This window comes from Sturnus vulgaris, chromosome 3 (assembly GCF_052056855.1).
Source record: "Sturnus vulgaris isolate bStuVul1 chromosome 3, bStuVul1.hap1, whole genome shotgun sequence".
Classification (NCBI taxonomy): domain Eukaryota; kingdom Metazoa; phylum Chordata; class Aves; order Passeriformes; family Sturnidae; genus Sturnus; species Sturnus vulgaris.
The window spans coordinates 71,566,950-71,583,669 of record NC_142245.1 but is presented as its reverse complement, the minus strand read 5'-3'; the positions used below and the strand labels follow the sequence as shown (position 1 = coordinate 71,583,669).

The window sequence follows — 16,720 nt, the reverse complement described above, 5'->3', positions numbered from 1 at the left end:
GTAACAAATAGCAGGTTTAGGAACCCTAGGTATTTCTCATAAGAGGAATAATCAAGCTCCTGTCTAGATCTAGTCATTACCAAAGAGTACAGCCTTCAGCACAGACACAGGGGAGAAGAAAGACTGAAAAGATGTTTGGTACTCATGGTTTCAGACTTCCTTTTGGGTTGACAGATGATACCTGTATTTTCATGACATGAACCTTCAATTGAAACCAATTGGATGTAAAGACAATACAGAAGACACTGTAGGCAATCATATATCTCCTTCTAAAAAGTAAAAATAAAATAGCAGCCCCCCTAAAATAATACAAATTTCTGTACTCGGTGAAGTCAGTGAGGCTTTTATTTTGGTGATGAATAGCAGCATAAAGCAGTGCTGATTTGCCTGGCCTTTCCATTGAGGAAATATGCTGGAATGGGAAGGAGGCAGGCAGGGCATGGGCTGAGCTCCAAGGCAGGCAGGGCAGCAGGGGACCAGGGTTATTGCTCTCAGGTGAACAAAAGCTCTCCTACCCCACGTGAAGAAAATCAATACAGGAGGAGGGGCAGGGTGAGGCAGAACGTGCTGAATATGATTGACTCCATCCAACAAAGACCTAAACAAGGCCCTGTCTTTCAGCCTATCAACCCTTCAAAACAGTAAGGGTTGCCCTGGGAAGCAGGGCAGCAACAGGCATTCCACCTGTGTTGTATTTATAACAGATTTTCCAGAAATCTCCCTGCTATCTGGGAAAAAACTTGGGGCCCTTTTTCACTGGTGATGCCCACAGATGTTTATGGCCTCCTAGCACCACATCTAGCTGTATGTTCATGGATAAAGCTCACACATGATGCCACGGGAAGAGCTTTCTGGCATAGCAGCTTGGTCTTTTGGTGTTTGCAGGCTGCTTGAAACGACTGGAAGGAGAGGGAAAAAAATCTCCTTTGCTTTATAAAATGCAGCTGTTCCAGAGAGAGGAGCAATAGCTACTGCTCATGTGAGAGCAGATACCACAGTAAGAACTGGTAGCTTATTTTCAAAAAGATTTTGATAAAATACAGATAGTTCAGTAAAAAGCAGCAAAAGCGGTGCAATGCCCTAGAGAGGCTGATTTAACAGGAAAAAAAAAATCGAGAAAAATTCTCAAGAGTATATGAGCAAGAACTGGTAACACTACAAATATTTGAGAAAGGAAAGAAGTGTAATATGCTATAGTCAGGAAACCATGAAGGCAGGGAAACAGTGGTTAATAAATCCATAGCATGAGCTAGCACTAAATCTTGGGTGACTTGTGAAATAATTCCCTTTCTTCCTCATGATGCATCCAGCAAGCTTTCTTCAAACCCTAGGAGTGCCTTCTCTTTGCCTCAAGATTTTCTAATGGATATGAAGGGCTCACAAACATCCTAAGGTGCAAGGTTCTCCCTTTACATACTTTTTTAATCTAAATCCCCACAAACATAGCTGACCTAATATCTCAAAGCCTAAGGGCGCTGCTTGTAATGTCATGCTTAGCAGATATCCCCTCTCCATACCAACTTCAGCCTTGTCAAGGGTATGAAAAGTCTGTCACATTTCTATCCTGCCTAATACCACTTTGATTGCCATGTTAATATCAAGGCATATTACTGTATCTGGAGATTTCAGGGCTGCCTTTCTGCCTAAGTTTTATTATCTCTCTGCTGTATTTTAATCTTTTTGAACTAGCTACGACTCAAATAAGGAGAAGAAAGGGAGCAAAATAACCTTTGCCAACACTCAGGCCCTAGTTGAGGAAGGATTATTTACATGCACTCAAACACACAAGCAGGAAGCTCTGACTTACTGCTGTTGGCATTTTCCTAACATTTGATCATCTGGTTGCTAAGCACACTGCTACATTACCACTTGACATTTACGTTTTATTTTCGGTTTATTACTAAAGGTAGGAAATGAAGCACTCTCCTACTCTCTTAAATTATAGTCATCTTGCTAATAATACTGCTAAAAGCCCCATTCCATTTCATTTAATGAATTTAGAATACCTGATAAACATTCAGATACTGCCAAGCAAACCTATTGTCTTCTGCCTGAAGAGGCAGGGCCTGCTGAGAGCATTTTCTCATCAGAGAGAAGGGTTCCTGAAGTAATCCTTCTCTTGTAATATGCATGGAAACTCACTGGAGCCATCCAGAAGAGTTAAAACCATAGAATAAACCAAACCTACAATGGCCTCAAGTTGTAACATCAAAGAACTCAGCTCCTGTAATCCTAAAGAACTAGTAGGGTGTTGTGCAACTGTGGAAACCAAAGCAGAAATCACCATGTATTTTCTCTGCCATCAGTCAGCAGGGCAGTAAATGGCAGAAGCAGTTTAATGCAATGCACTCCTGAGCACCTGACTGTGAGGCCAGCCTTCCCTGCAAAGGTAGTCTGATGAAAGATCAAAAGTAAATTTTACCAAACTCATCATCTCTGGAAGACTTTGACTCACTGGTGGCTGCAATATAAATCACTTTATAGCTGAACCACCTGGGTCTTCTGTGCCAGAGGAAAACATGTGAAATGAGAGCTTTATCTTATGTATAAATAAGTGACTAGGGTGACCAGCTCAGTTTCAGATGTCTGACTTCCAGACTCCCTAGTTAGGCATCCCACGCCTCAGGGTCCATGTAGAGCAGAGCTGACTATCTCCAACTCCTGCTGATTACAATGACAGCTATAACTTCCCAGCCTCTGCCAGCAGTGAGAAAAAACATTGTACTCTGATAAAGGCCTCAGAAATACAGTTGAGATCTTATGCCTAACTCCAAGCAGACAGAGGGGTGGCAAGGATAAGTCTTGTACCATGGGAAACTCCCACTGCAATGGGCACCCAAAGCCAGAATATAAGAGCGTGTCCACCCCCAGGAGAGCATGAAGGCACCAGCTTTTCCCCATGTTTGAGTGGGGAACAGGCAGCAGGGGCATCCCCAGGGCTGTGGAGCTTCTGTAGCTCTCCCCTTGCCTGGCAGAGGTGACCACACAACTGTAGGGATGGGTGCAGGAGGCTGGGAGGTAGTCATGGGGTGCTTTGAGCCTTCTTCCAAGCACAGAGGAGGAGATGAGGAGCAGGGTCAGTTTGGGGCAGGGCTGGAACTTATTTTGTAGGATAGTGAGTTTGCCTGTCCTCTGTTCCCCTTTAGTCTCTCCACACTGGTTTACCCAAATCAACACATAACTTTTCTACCTCCCTCTTTATCTGTCCCACAAATCCTGCATGCACAAATCCTCACAGTCCTGCCTGTCCTGAGTGCACAGCCATAGCCCTCACTCATCCTTTCCCACTGCCCTTCTCTCACCTGACAGCCTCCAGTTCTCACAGGTCTGACTCTCACGCTGTTTCTGCAGGCAAGCCCCAGCCTAGGAGCAGCTGGGGTAGCAGGGAAAGCTCAGGAGCAGCTCTCTTTCCTGCTGATAAACAAGTTACCACCTGCCAGCTGCTCTGCCGTGACACACGCAGCAGCCCACACACAGGTTCTTCTCTTGTGCAGAGGAAAAACAGAGTTTACCCCTACACACAGAAATAAACCTGCAGGGGGAAAGGCTGCAGATGGGGCACCCTCCTCTTGCATCTGGGGCTTGGCACTGCCACTGTGCTGTGGGAACTGGAGCACGAGGAACAAACATTCCCTTGGATGGCAAGGAGTGACCAGAGATGTTTAGAAGAGGAGAAGTGGGAGCATCAGCTGAAAACAATAGCACGGAGACAAGGATTGCTCTGAGTGGGTGGAATATTCTGGAGGAAAATATTCACTTATTTTCCAAAACAATTCGTGTTTTCCTGAAGAATAATGTCCTTTCTGGTAGAGAATGTCACTTCTATTTAGAATTAGTGTGCCTTGCTGAGAATCTGCCTGGTTTAGCTCTTCCAGCTTTACAATGTAGAAACAGTTTAAGCTGTGAGGAGGCCTTGGGAAGTAGAACAGGTCTGTGCTCAGTACCGTGGCAGAGTGAGCCACTGCCATCAGCACAGCCAGCCAGGGGGGCTGCTCTGATACCACTCGGGTGTACATACCCAGCATCCACAGGTTTCAGCAGATAAAGCTGCATTTAAGCTACACTTAAGCCCTGCAGTGATCTGAAAACTGTCATGCCACTTCTCGTGCCTGTGTTGCTCAGTACAAGCACAGTGTGAAGCACTCATGTGGGCTGTGCAGAGATGTAAGCACAGTTCAGTACTCCATGGTCCCAAAGAGGTGCTGCAGCCATTCTGATTTTCCTGGTTTTCACGTGAATTACAACTATGGCCTAACAACCAATTTAAAATTAGTTTATTGAAAGAATAAACATTACATCAGTTACTAAACTGACAAAAACTTCTGTATGTCTATAAATTAGGTGATGTCAAGATGTCTAATTTCCTCTTTTGGAGCTCTAAGCAAAAAAAAAAAAAATTATTTCTCTATTATATGAAGTAGTTTTATTCTTTGGGAAGTGACAGCTGTCAATCAGCTGCAGTTTTTGTCTGTATGGAGATGCCTGGTAATACTCATGCGCACCTCTGATTATTTGTCCAATATGTGTTGCAGTTAGTCCTCATAAACACTAGGTTTTAAGAAAAAAAGAAATAGCATAAGGTTTCAATATCAGTGTGTACTAGTAACATTGCCTTTGCCTATGTTGAAAGTTGGTACCTGAAAATTTCCTATTTAAAGCAAAGAAATTAAATATTCAAAGTCCAGAATTTTTTCTTAGATTTTTATCTCATGTGGCCTGAGGTACAGATGACAAATGTGACAGTGATTTCCATCCTTCATCCTTTCCATCTAGGGCTTTCTAAATACCTTAATTACATGGCACACTTCGGATTGCCAGATTTTAAAAAAGGGTTTTTTCATTATTTTTCTGCATTTCTGCCTAGTTAGACCTGCATGCCAGAGAAATCTCTGCATTTTGCCACTGCAATAAAGCCAACAACAAAACCCAGATCAAGTCCCTGAAGAACAGTGAGGAAGATGTGCTCGTGTTGCAGATATCCAAGGGCTTCAACACTTGTGTGGCTCCTGGTTCCTGTGGAAGAATGGCACTTGGCAGGCCCATCCAGACTGCTCTTTGTTAAGTCAAGCAGTACTGATTCCTGCAACAGCAGCCCACCTTTTCTCCAGTAAATGTTTAATCCAAGAAGAATGTACTGTACTGTACAGTGGCAGGTACAGAGAGCCTCCCCTACACTCCCACGAGTTTCACCAGTGCAGTCACCACCGTGAAAGGCAGCAGAGCACTGGGCAGTGCCCCACAGGCAACCCATGCTGATGAGACACAATTTAGACACATGAGAAGGGAGTGTATCTAGCACCTGTTTGAAGTGAGAAAATAACAAATAATTAGGGAAGAAAGTGAAACTTCACTGAAGCCAGGAAATAAGTTTAGCTCCACATATACTGACTCCCGAGGCAAAGGGTTTCTAATTAAAAATTTTGTTGTGGGAATGCATCGCCAGGCACCAGCTGGAGGGAGAAGAGAATCTCTGTGCGTTCAGTGAGCTCTCACTAGTCTCCAGCTTTCCCTCACCACATCCCAAAATAATCTAGGGTGGTGGGTGTGGGGCCTCCTGGGAGCAGAGCTCCAGCACATACACAGGACCCACAGTCAAATGGAAAGTCATGTCAATTTTACAGCTACTTTTGCCCAGCGGTTGCCCTTGGGCAACTTGGAAACCAATATTTTTCTAAATTAAGGTATCATTTCAATTGCAAGGTGGCATTTTTCAAATGGAAATATTTCACATGAGGGGACCATGATGGTGCACTGCAGGAAGGAATAGCTTCCTTCATTTCCACACGGTCTGTATCTCAAGGACAGGAACACACTGTGTGAGTATCACGCCCCAGCAGTTGTGCCTATCATGTACCATCTACAGCTTTAACCAGACCATGACCGAATTGTGGCCAGGTGTGGTACAAGTATAAATGAGATCCAGCATTCCTGGGATGCTCCAAACAGTGACTCCAGAACAGAGGCAGTTTTTAACTCTTGTTTAACATAATGCAGAGAGGCAGAGCTAGGTCTGAGGAAGAGGAACACAGTTGGCAGAAGCCAAGTAAATATACAAAGGTTTTGAACTATCCTTGGTTTTGCCTTACCCAAGTTACCCTACTACTTCCTCATTCTCTTGTTTCCTGGGATAGCAGAGGAACAGGTGGAGATAAATTAAGAAAAGTCAGCAGAGATTCACACGTAATCTAGCACACAAAAATTTGACATCAGTGTTGTTAGGAGCAGGCTGAATACTTCAAGCTCATATCTAAGTGGCACAAGGAAGAACTTACCCTAGCAAACTTGTTATTCATGAGTGAGAAAATCTTCTAGATGTATTCAAGCACCTTTCTGGGCAGCAATAGCATTTTTGGACAGCACCAAGAGAACCCCCTAAATAGGCAGCAAGAGTGTGTCAAAGGAGGGGACAGTTACTCCTCTTACAAAAGGATAAGAGCCTCAGTTTTAAGAGAGGTGATCACATCCGTGCAACAGTGTTCAGAGAAGATCCAAAATGAAACTGATCCCTCAACTGCAATAGCAGATAGACTTTCCATCTACAAAACTAAAAGCCAGAGTGCTTGCTGACTTCCCATGATAGAGTGTTCCAGGAAAGGAGGACAACAGAGTACTGCTGTGTATAGCACAGGAATGATGCTCAGCATGTCACAAAATACAGAGCTCTTGAATTCTACCAACTCTTCATTGTTACAACATCTCCTGGTCAGCATGGATCCTCTCACCTGCCCAACACCCACACCTGAAACCTGCACATCACATCACAAGCTTTATCAAACCATGTTTGCTTCTTCTTCCAGTGTCTCCAGGATACGACGCCATTATTGAGGCACCAAAATTCTCACCCAAGAAGAGTTTCTGTGCATGAAAACTCTTACACACACAAACAAACACATACACTCAGTCTTTCCTGTTTCAATAGGATGTTCTTTCTTCTTTTAGGTCAGCCATGGACATCTGAGTCATTGAAGGGGCCCAGGTGAAGAAGAAGGCTGTGAAAAATCTCGTGTTCCATTGACTGAGATTTTTGTTTATATTTCCACCTCTAAAATTTCAGACATTTAATTTTCTTAGAATGGTTTGAGTTGGAATGGACCATAAAGATCATCCAGTTCCAACCCTGCTGCCATGCACAGGGACACCTTCCATTAGACCATGTTACTGAAAGCCCTGTCCAACCTCAACTTGAACAGTTGTGTCTCCAGATTTCTTTTAGGCCCCTTTAAGTGCTGGAAGGCTGCTGCAAGGTCTCCCAGGAGCCTTTTCTTCTCCAGGATGAAGAACCCCAAGTCTCTCAGGTTGTCTTCATATCAGAGTACCCTGATCATCTTCATGGTCCTCCTCTGAGCCCTCTACTTCAAAGACTCTTAGATTTTACTGCTCTTCTGGCTTTTGTGTTGGGGACTGCAGCTCTCTATAACAAAAATCTCCTTTCTCAGTCAAGCTTCCTTTGTCACTGAGACTCCTTGAACACCCACATCAATTGTCAGAGATGTTTTCTCTTCACAAACTCAGCATAACTTTGGATCTTGGATGGGAATTTTGTCTTCTTCACCAGCATCATGTCTTCCCTCCTCCATCACCAACTCCTTTTTTTCTTTGTTCATTCTAGTGATTGTCTATATTTCAAGATCAGTCTACACCATTAAATCGTAAGTTCCTCTTTTTTGGATGGTCACCCTCCTCATTAAACCATTCATGCCCTAGGTGAGTTTTTTGGCCAAATTTTGAGCAGCTCATGCAGCTGCTAGTCCCTTTCCTTCAGAAATTCTACACATCTCTATCTGAACTCCATTCTTTCCTCCAGCATCGTGTCCCTAATCCTCTAATCCTTGTTTTCAAGACATGCAGAAGGCTGAATTTTATCAGTAAGTAGATCTTGGCAGAGACTCACTGTAAGACAGTGCATGGCTGAACATCTGCTTACACAAGTACCTCTGACTGCTCCTGGCCACTGTCTCCCATTAGAGTCTGCTATTCCTAGCCCCTGATCTTAAAAATGAAGAGGACAGAAATCCCACCAGACTGTCTCCTGGATTTCCCTCTTCCTTTCTCAGAAGAGATGTAGCCACAAAAAAGAAAAAAAAGTGTGCCTTACTTATCTGAGTGTGCATCATATTACAGAAACCTAATAAGAAACACTGTCCCAGGCTTCCCTGATCACTGACATATGAGCCTGGTGCAAGAAAGGTGTCAGCATTACCTTTTCTCCTTGCTGCCTAAAGGGTACTGCCACCTTTGGAGTCCTTTTTGTCACCATCTTCTGTGCAGAGTCTTGCTCAGGCCAGACTTTCAGGTAGCTAGAATGTTGCCAGAGCAAACAGACATAATTTTAAGAAGGAGAATTAAAATTAATTGTTGGTCAAGCTTTCTTGTTTAATACTAGCATAAAACCAACCAAACAAATCAACTACAACAACAAATCCCAAACAAATCATTACTCAAAATTTTAACAATAGGTTTTTATTCCCACCTTTCAGAATGTGCTTTTTTGGCCATTTTCACAGCAGCAGCTTCATTTAGTTTAGTTTTATATTGACAGCCAAGATTGCTTGTAAATTCCTGGTTGAGATATCCTCAGCCGTGCCACTAAAACAGCAGACTGACTGGTGTGTCCATCTGTCCCAGGCATCTGGATCTCTTCTTCCTCTTTACAGCTGGCTTAGAATTATTTTAAGTTCCATATGATTACAATGAGCTCACAGACATGTTTTGGTGTCTTCAGTTTTTAATTATGAAAAAAAAATTGATCTCTCTGAAATTTGGAGGCTGTGAAGGAAGAATATCATCATTTTGCTCCCAGGTTGTTCTCATATTTCCACCTGAGACTTCCCTATTAAATAAATTAGCTTGTAGTGAATACCCTGTGCAATACTGTTCAGCAAGACCTCAAAAATGTGGTTTATAGACACCTTCCTTGGTGCTTTGCTAACAACTTTCTCCTTTAACTTTCCACAACAGATCAGATCTAATCACTCATTATTTCTGATGCAACTAACATACTATGCCATACTTTCATAATTTTTGTCTCCTCTCCTATTTTTCTGCACACAAAAATTTAATTCAACTAGAACATGAGCTCTGAGTATTCCCTTCCCTCTTACTTTTTCTATTTACTTTTCTGGGTAGTGCTTTGGAGGACATGTGGACACCTATTTATATTTAGGAATGATGGCCCGTTCATTCTAGGCACAATTACTTTCACCCCCTTTTGCAGCACTCAATCCTTCATATTCCCTGTCTGCCTTATCAGTTCTCCAGCCTGGATGATGGACAGTACATATTCTCACAAATCTTGCTCCAAGTAGCCACCACACCTCGGAGTACCCTCCTTATCCATACAAAAAACCCCAGAACCAAAACCAACAAGTAAACCCCCAGACTTTCGCACATCAAAATAAATCTTCAGTTCCACTCTCCTTCTCAAATTGAATTTTCAGTCCTTAATTCAATCAGTGGAGGAAATGGACTGTCCCCCTCTGGATAGATGAGAGGGAGGGCAAATGGAAGAGCTGAATGTCTGCTCTCTTTCGGTAATAGTTAAGGGGATTCCAGTAAGAGTTGTTGTACAATAGCAAATGGCACTTTTTTTCTTCAGATGCTGACTGTTTTCCAGATATTTTCATTAAATTAGGAGGTCATAGTAGGTCTGTACCACAGCATGGGGCATGAAAGTTTACTTTAGTTTTGCAGCAAGCTGTTAACTAAAGTCATAGGTGAAGCAGCAATAATATTTCAATTATATATCTGGATATTATATATCTGGAATGAAACTTACATAGACATGTCAAAACAGTGGTGGTTTATAGGCACCATTTGGGATAATACATTCTGAAGGGATGTTGTCAACCTCTTGCTCCTTGGAGAGAGACTGAGTAAAAGGGTTTAGCTACTTCAGTGGGGTTGTAAAAAGATTTCCTTTGAAGAAATGCAGAAAGTCCCATTAGCTCTTTGCAATACCTGTGGTGTCTCAGTCTTTCTTTAAGCCTCCCACAATCTTCTGCTGCACTTCAAGGCTACACTGACAACCAGGATAACAACAAGTTTGTTTGGAAATTAATACAGTGACAAAGAAAATACTGTGTAAGGGTGGCAAACAGAAAATCTGTGCCATGGTTACTGGCAGCTACAACAAGGTTTTCTACACACACCCATGTGTTGGGATTATCCTCAGACCCCCCTAGGTGCCATTCCCTCTTTTGTCATACTGAAATGCTGGCATGAAAAACAGGAGTCTGCTCAGTCAACCCCTTGGAGGCATCCACAAACAAACACCACTAGAGAGTGAATTCTGGTACTAAATCAGCCCTTTGCTGAGAGTCCTGCAGGGAGCAGAGCTGGAGATAACTCTATTTCATCCCCAAAAATCTTCCAGTTTTTTCAGAGATCTCAAGTGGGTTCCAGGGCCTTTGATTCCCCCGAAGATGTTCAGCAACTCATGAATTCATGTTCCACTGCCTTTTGAGCAGGGCACTGGTGAGGACAAACGTGTCCCACTGCCCCACAGAAAAAATCCCAGCTCTGTGTCTGAAGTCCTGGCAAGAGCCTGGAGGAGACCCCTCAGGGCAGGCAGCCAAATGTCCCACCACGATTGTGTCAGCAGTTGCACAGTGGCAACAAATTTATTTCTACACAGCAGTTTGAATGCACAAAGCATTTTTTGCACTATCAGGAGGCTTTGATAAATAATTATAAAAAAAGAAATCAAACCAAAACAGACGGTCAAACCAAAACAAGACAAAAACCCCAACAGAAACACTTAGAGAAAGATTTTTGCAGGGAGCCACCAAGCATGTTAAAACAAGGGCTGAGAAAACCCAGACACAGCTGATTCTCAGAAAAAGCTTTAATCAAAATCTTTGGAGCTGATTTCTGCCTTTCTCTGCTCTCAGCTTGGATAGCTTAGTCCCCTCTCCCTTTCTCAAAGTGCAGATTTCTTTTTCCTTAGACTGGCTTATAAAATGCCCTTTTCAACCAGAAGCTATCCGTGTAATTCAAGAGAACTAACCTGCATGGATTTACTGGGTTTTTTTTTGTTTTGTTTTTTTTACATTCAGATTTCATCTGCTCTCTTTGTTGTTTTTCAGTTTGCATCACCTTTTCCAGTTTTTACTTTTCCTCCACTCTCCATTCTCAGCAAGACAGTGGTCCAAACCTTGCCTTCCTAAAGAAAGCAGAGTGCTCAGAAACAGGCACACTGGACTTTCCTTCCTTACTGTGATAAATGTGATTCGTGCTAATTAAGTTGTAACTATATTAACAAAATTGTATTTAGATCAATAGAAGACAATTGTTACAGAGTGAGAAGGGGGAGATGGGTGAGACAGGATAAAAGACATCTCCCAGATGTTGGGAGTCGAAGAAGGAGGTTAGAAGAAAGTCAGATAAGAATAGTCGAAGGACGAAGGTCTGATAAGCAGCATCTAGAAATACAGCTTCAACCTTGAAGCTGTCAAAAATGGAATGATCCCAAGCATGGGACTTAATTAAAGTCATGTTATGGAAAACATCTGCTCAGTCACACAGGGCGCCTGCGCTACCTGCAGGTCACACCTCCGTCACTGATGATGATGATGATGAGCCTTCACCAGAAATAAGACCCTTAAAAGGACAAGAGACTCCCAACCCATTAGTAGAGCATGCGCCGTGCAGTATAGTTACGTAGATCTTAGGAATAGAAACTAGGAGGAGCTTTCTAGAAACTTCTGTAGCCTACAGTATATAAGTGGGATTGTTAGCCTGGATGCTTTGATACGTGAGGAATGGGAGCCACTCCCCGTATCCCCGGTCGGAGGGGGGCCCCTCCCCGGTCGGTTTTGCTTATGCTTTATACGAACCTCAATTATACTAAATTACTTACTGCCAAATTTTGTATATTCTTAAATATATGCACTTTGATTGTTTCATCTCCAATACTTTAATTGTCATCTCCAATACTTTGATTGTATTCATTTTGTTACTATTAAAAACTTACTATTAAATTTAATCTTGTTGCTTGATAAATTGGGAAAAATAGAACATCATTCATAACATTACCTTAAATGAGTAATTATTTTCCAGGACACTCACTGAACTTTCAGACAGAAAGAGAGCAGTCAGCAATGTGCAGGAGAGCTTGTTTGCAGCAGAGCACTCCCAGGCAAGTAGATGCAGCATTTGCATCTCCATCCTGCCCTGAAACACGTTAATCTGCCCGTTCCCAAGGAATCATTTGCATAAAGAGCAATCTACAGGAGAGCCACCCAAACTGTTTTGCCTCTGCATCAGCAGTATAGCTTATTTTTTTCTCAAATGAGCAGAGCACCTTTATGTGTTAAACCATTTTAAGTAGGAGGTATCCCAATAAAACATTAAAGGTATTTTAATGAGAGGGCAGCCCACTGGAATTTTAACTACTATTCACAGAGCAAAATGTGTGCAGAGAAGCAAAATATACAGAAGCACAGGGTAGAATCGTCAACGTTTTAGGCGAAGCCTGTATCTTAGAGACCTGAAAACCTTACATGACCTGCTCTTACAATAGTAGACTAAAAAATAAGAACAGGAGGAAGCACCCACGAAACATCTTCAAGAGACTGAAACAAAACACTCTGCATAAAAAAAGTAGCATTGCTGCATATTTTATTCTTACTCTTTGTTTCGTTGGGGTTTTTTCAACTGTTGCTGCCCCTTAATTCTTTCTTTGACAGTCTCTGCCCATCTGTCTCTCGCTCTTCCTTTTGCTTGTGCAGGAGCAAACCCTGGGTGGTGCAGTAAATCCTTCTCACATTTCCTTCATCACACCAGAGATCAGAAACTGGCCCCAGAGCGCCAGCCTTAAAAGCACTGGCTGTGGTTAAACGGGGAGGAATTTGTAACACCCTGATACAGCCATGGCACTAACGGCATGTAGGAACACAAATAAAGGGCAGGATAGAACTCACAGGGGAAATACCCCTTTGCATATTTTCTAACAGTCAAACAACTGTCTCAGTGCCCTTGGTGCAACCTTGGTAGCATTTATATAGCGTGAACTGGGGCTTTCTTCTCTCTGTCAATCTACCCTGTGCTTAGGATACAATTTTTGAACTGACTGCAGCAATCAAGCAAAATATTAGTGGGGCTAAAGGAAGTCCAGCACCAAATACTTCTTCGAACTGCCCACTATTTATTTATTCTGTTTGCAGCCAAGAAAACTTTGAAATCCATTCTCGTTTGTGGTTTTGGATGGCTACTCTGCATCACCAGTGGCAACTTCAAAATCCAGTGTTATTTCCTGCAGTTCAGACCCTGACCTGCATGAACAATCCATACTTGTGGATTTCCCTGTATCCAACTTAGGAAGTGTGTAAACAAGAAGTTATTTCTTCGGTGGGTGCAAATGTCAGGACTGGTGTCTACTATACATAAAGTACTTTAACCCATTTCAGCTGAATAACTGTGCAACAAAAATTGCCTTGCTGTGCATTCCAAGAGAATACTTTCACCATCTGAACTTTATTGTACCCTGAGCTGCAAAATTAAGGGCATGTAGGAATTACCTGCTGTGGCACACAAGTGACATCTGCCTTTATTAAGGTCAGGACCAAACACCTCCCAAACTGCCCTTCTGCAACACCTCGTAATTTCTCTTGGCACAGTTACCAATATAAACTTGCACAGAGTCTGGTTTACCTCCCCCCAGCCAAACCACCCTCAGTGTATGAATGAAGAATAAACACTTTCTGCTTTCTCCTACTATTGAGATCAAGAGAAACATCGCCTTGATTTTCCAAACAGTGCCAGTGCCTCTTTTTCCACATTTTCTTGGTGAATTTACTTCTAAAGAGCTGATTTTTTTTTTCTCCACTCTGTCCTGCACCCATCGCTGGGCAGGGCGTCACGGTGGCCCTGCCTGGCACCTGGCAGCCCTCCCCACGGCATCCTCCGCCCCGAGCGACTCCTTCCCAGCACGGTGAACAAAGGGACCATTGTGTCCGCACTAGCAGCAGGGTTTGTTTGCAAGCCCTGGGTCCCCCGGGCAATGCCCCCAGTCCCTCCCGGCTGCACACACACCGGGGACACTCACGGCTCCTTTCCCTCCCTGCCTGCCCAGCACCTCCCAGCACATCCCACCACACAGCCACTGTGATTTGGCTCTATTCCGGCGGCTGTCCAGGGCTATGGGCTGCCCTGGATCCAGAGGATTTGCCTGCACACCCGAGAACATGGTTCTGTGCTTGTGAGCACATGGTGTCTCTTTGTCAAGCTGTAGCACCTGTACAAAGCAGGGAAAATACAGGAGAAGAAGCGAGGGCAAGCTATTCTCTTGAATAATGATATTTCTCCCTTCCAAACATTATCACCCCTAGATATGTCCAGGTATAAAGGGATTTCGTTTTTTACAAAATGTCTAGGTTTTATTCCTGGCTGATTATAAAATTGCAAGGTGTTTGTCAGGCAGAGCATCAGTGTAGCTTCAGTCTCCCATCTGCACCACAGAGAGGATACACAGCAGTGTGCTGGGGCAAGAACATTTTTTTTTCTGATAAAATAAAACTGCTGGAGCACTTCAGCCAAGGACAGGCTCTTTGACACGACCCTGTGTACTCCTGTGTGCTGGCCAGAACCCCGTGTCTCTGGGTACAGCAGGTGATTTTTTGCTCCTTGCTCTTGGTTTCTGTTGATGCTGTTCAAATGCTTTCTCTCTTGCATATATTTTCTTAGACCGTATTTCCAATTTTACTGTTCTGTGTCTCTCTCTCACCTGCTGTTTGCTCACTGCAGAACTCTGTGGCACATGGTTAAACAATACCCTGGGAAATCCCACCAAAGCACCGTGCTTTCAACTCCTCCGTGAGCAGCTCAAATCCAGAGCTCACATAATACTGAACAAGTCCTTTTTTCTTTTTTCTTTTTTTTTTTTTTTTTTTTTTTTTAAGTCTGGCTGGCTCTGTGTTTGTTGCATTTATTCATAACAGAAGGGCAGCCATTTCACTCACCAGTTCCAGTCAGTTTAACCCAACCCATAATACCATCATTGTAGTCAGCTTGCTGAGAGCTGGAAAAATTAGACATACCTGTTTGTAATGAATGCTGATAATTACACAACAAACAAACAACAAAGCAGTCTGCTAGATCCAATCACTTCCTCAATTTGGAGACATTAACATTGATAATTGCATACTGTGGAAGCTCAGAGGCACTAAACAGGATTGCATCCTCTGTACTCATCATAAAAGACATCACCAGAGCAGAGAAACTTACACTCTAGGAGGGAAAGGACACAAGACACTGCTTCTACAGGTGAGGAACGGGCTACAGAACCAATCACTTCAGCCAAAAATGTAACACAGGGTAGAGCTGGAACCAAGTTAACAGAGTACCATAAATACTTGCCAATAGCTTTGGCACCAAGCCATGTTTCTAAGACAAATTCCCAGACAAAACTGAAAGATTTTGTGAGAATGTACGGGATCCACAAATTCCATTTCTATGTGTAATTCTTTTGAAAAGCAGTTTTAAAAATTTCCTAGTTTTCTAGATATGAAGCTTCAAGAGTAATGGAACTTTTATATCTGACTGTTCATGTGGTGAAAAATAAACATTTTTAATCTCTGTGGGGAAGGATGCACCATAGACAATGACATTTACATCCAGATGTTCCATTTGTGTGTGTGTGGTGCAAAATCTTCAATAAGCTTATTTCTGGATTCCTGATTTTCTGTTATCATCAGTGCCTGAAAATGTGATTCACAGAGAGATGCTTTGCTATATAGTTTATCATACCTGGAACAAAGCCATGAATTTCCAAACCTTACCAGCTTTGACCCTCTTTTTTTAACTTTTCCATAATACTGAATAGTTACTGTAATCGCACCAGATCAGAATATGAAAATTATCCTGTCCAGCATTTAATTATTGTGAAAACAGACGGATAGAGCAGGGGTTGCTGAGCCTGGGGAAGAGACAGCAGTCTTCTAGTACCTAAAGAGGGCTTGCAAGAAGGCTGGAGAGGGACTTTTCATAAGGACATGTATGATAGGACAAGGGGGAATGGCCTGAAATTGAAAGAGGGAAGGTTTAGAATAGGTATTAGGAAAAATAATCCTTGACTGTCAGGGTGGTGAGGCACTGGAACAGGTTGCCCAGAGAGTTTGTAGACTCCCTGTCCCAGGAGGTATTCAAGACCAAGCTGGATGGGGCTGTGAGTAACCTGATCTGGTAGAAGATGATCCTTAAGGTCCCTTCCAACATAAACCACTCTATGATTCCATGATTAATTTGATTTATACCTCCATTTCCACAAGACTGTACTCTCTCAAGTCCATTTATTCATATAATACAAAAATAATGCAATCTACACTCATACAGATACCTTTTAAAGCAATCACTGCTTTCCACACCCTGCACTTGCAGCAGGGTGACGTCTCACTTGCATTGAATATCACGTCAGCTGCAATTATCAAGACACATCAGCGTGTTTGCAAAGCAGCAGCACCCAAAAAGCCTGATCTTACCACCACTGATGCTGGAGGCTGAAGAGCATAGAAACAGATTTGTAATGAAGAGCTGTAATAAAGACCTGGCATCAGTGCTCATTTTACACACTGCCATGAAAAAATCCCATGTGCTTTAGGTCTCTTAGCAGGACACTGCCAAGTTCACCAAGTGACCAGGAAATTTTCAGGTACAGAGTAGAGGTACCATGCTGTGCAAGAAGCAGACAGTATGAGCCTTAGGCTTTGGGCTCCTAAGTCTCAAT

General features: G+C 42.9%; 1 protein-coding gene across 1 annotated transcript in view; it reads right to left on the bottom strand.

The window, feature by feature from the left end:
- The window catches only part of RTN4IP1 (reticulon 4 interacting protein 1), a 106,189-nt gene extending 94,039 nt beyond the window's left edge, over nucleotides 1-12,150 (bottom strand). The window contains exon 1 of the mRNA XM_088161948.1: nucleotides 12,034-12,150. The gene's annotated coding sequence lies outside the window, so the exon portion shown is untranslated. The remainder of the gene's footprint in view (nucleotides 1-12,033) is intronic.
- Nucleotides 12,151-16,720: the final 4,570 nt, after the last annotated feature.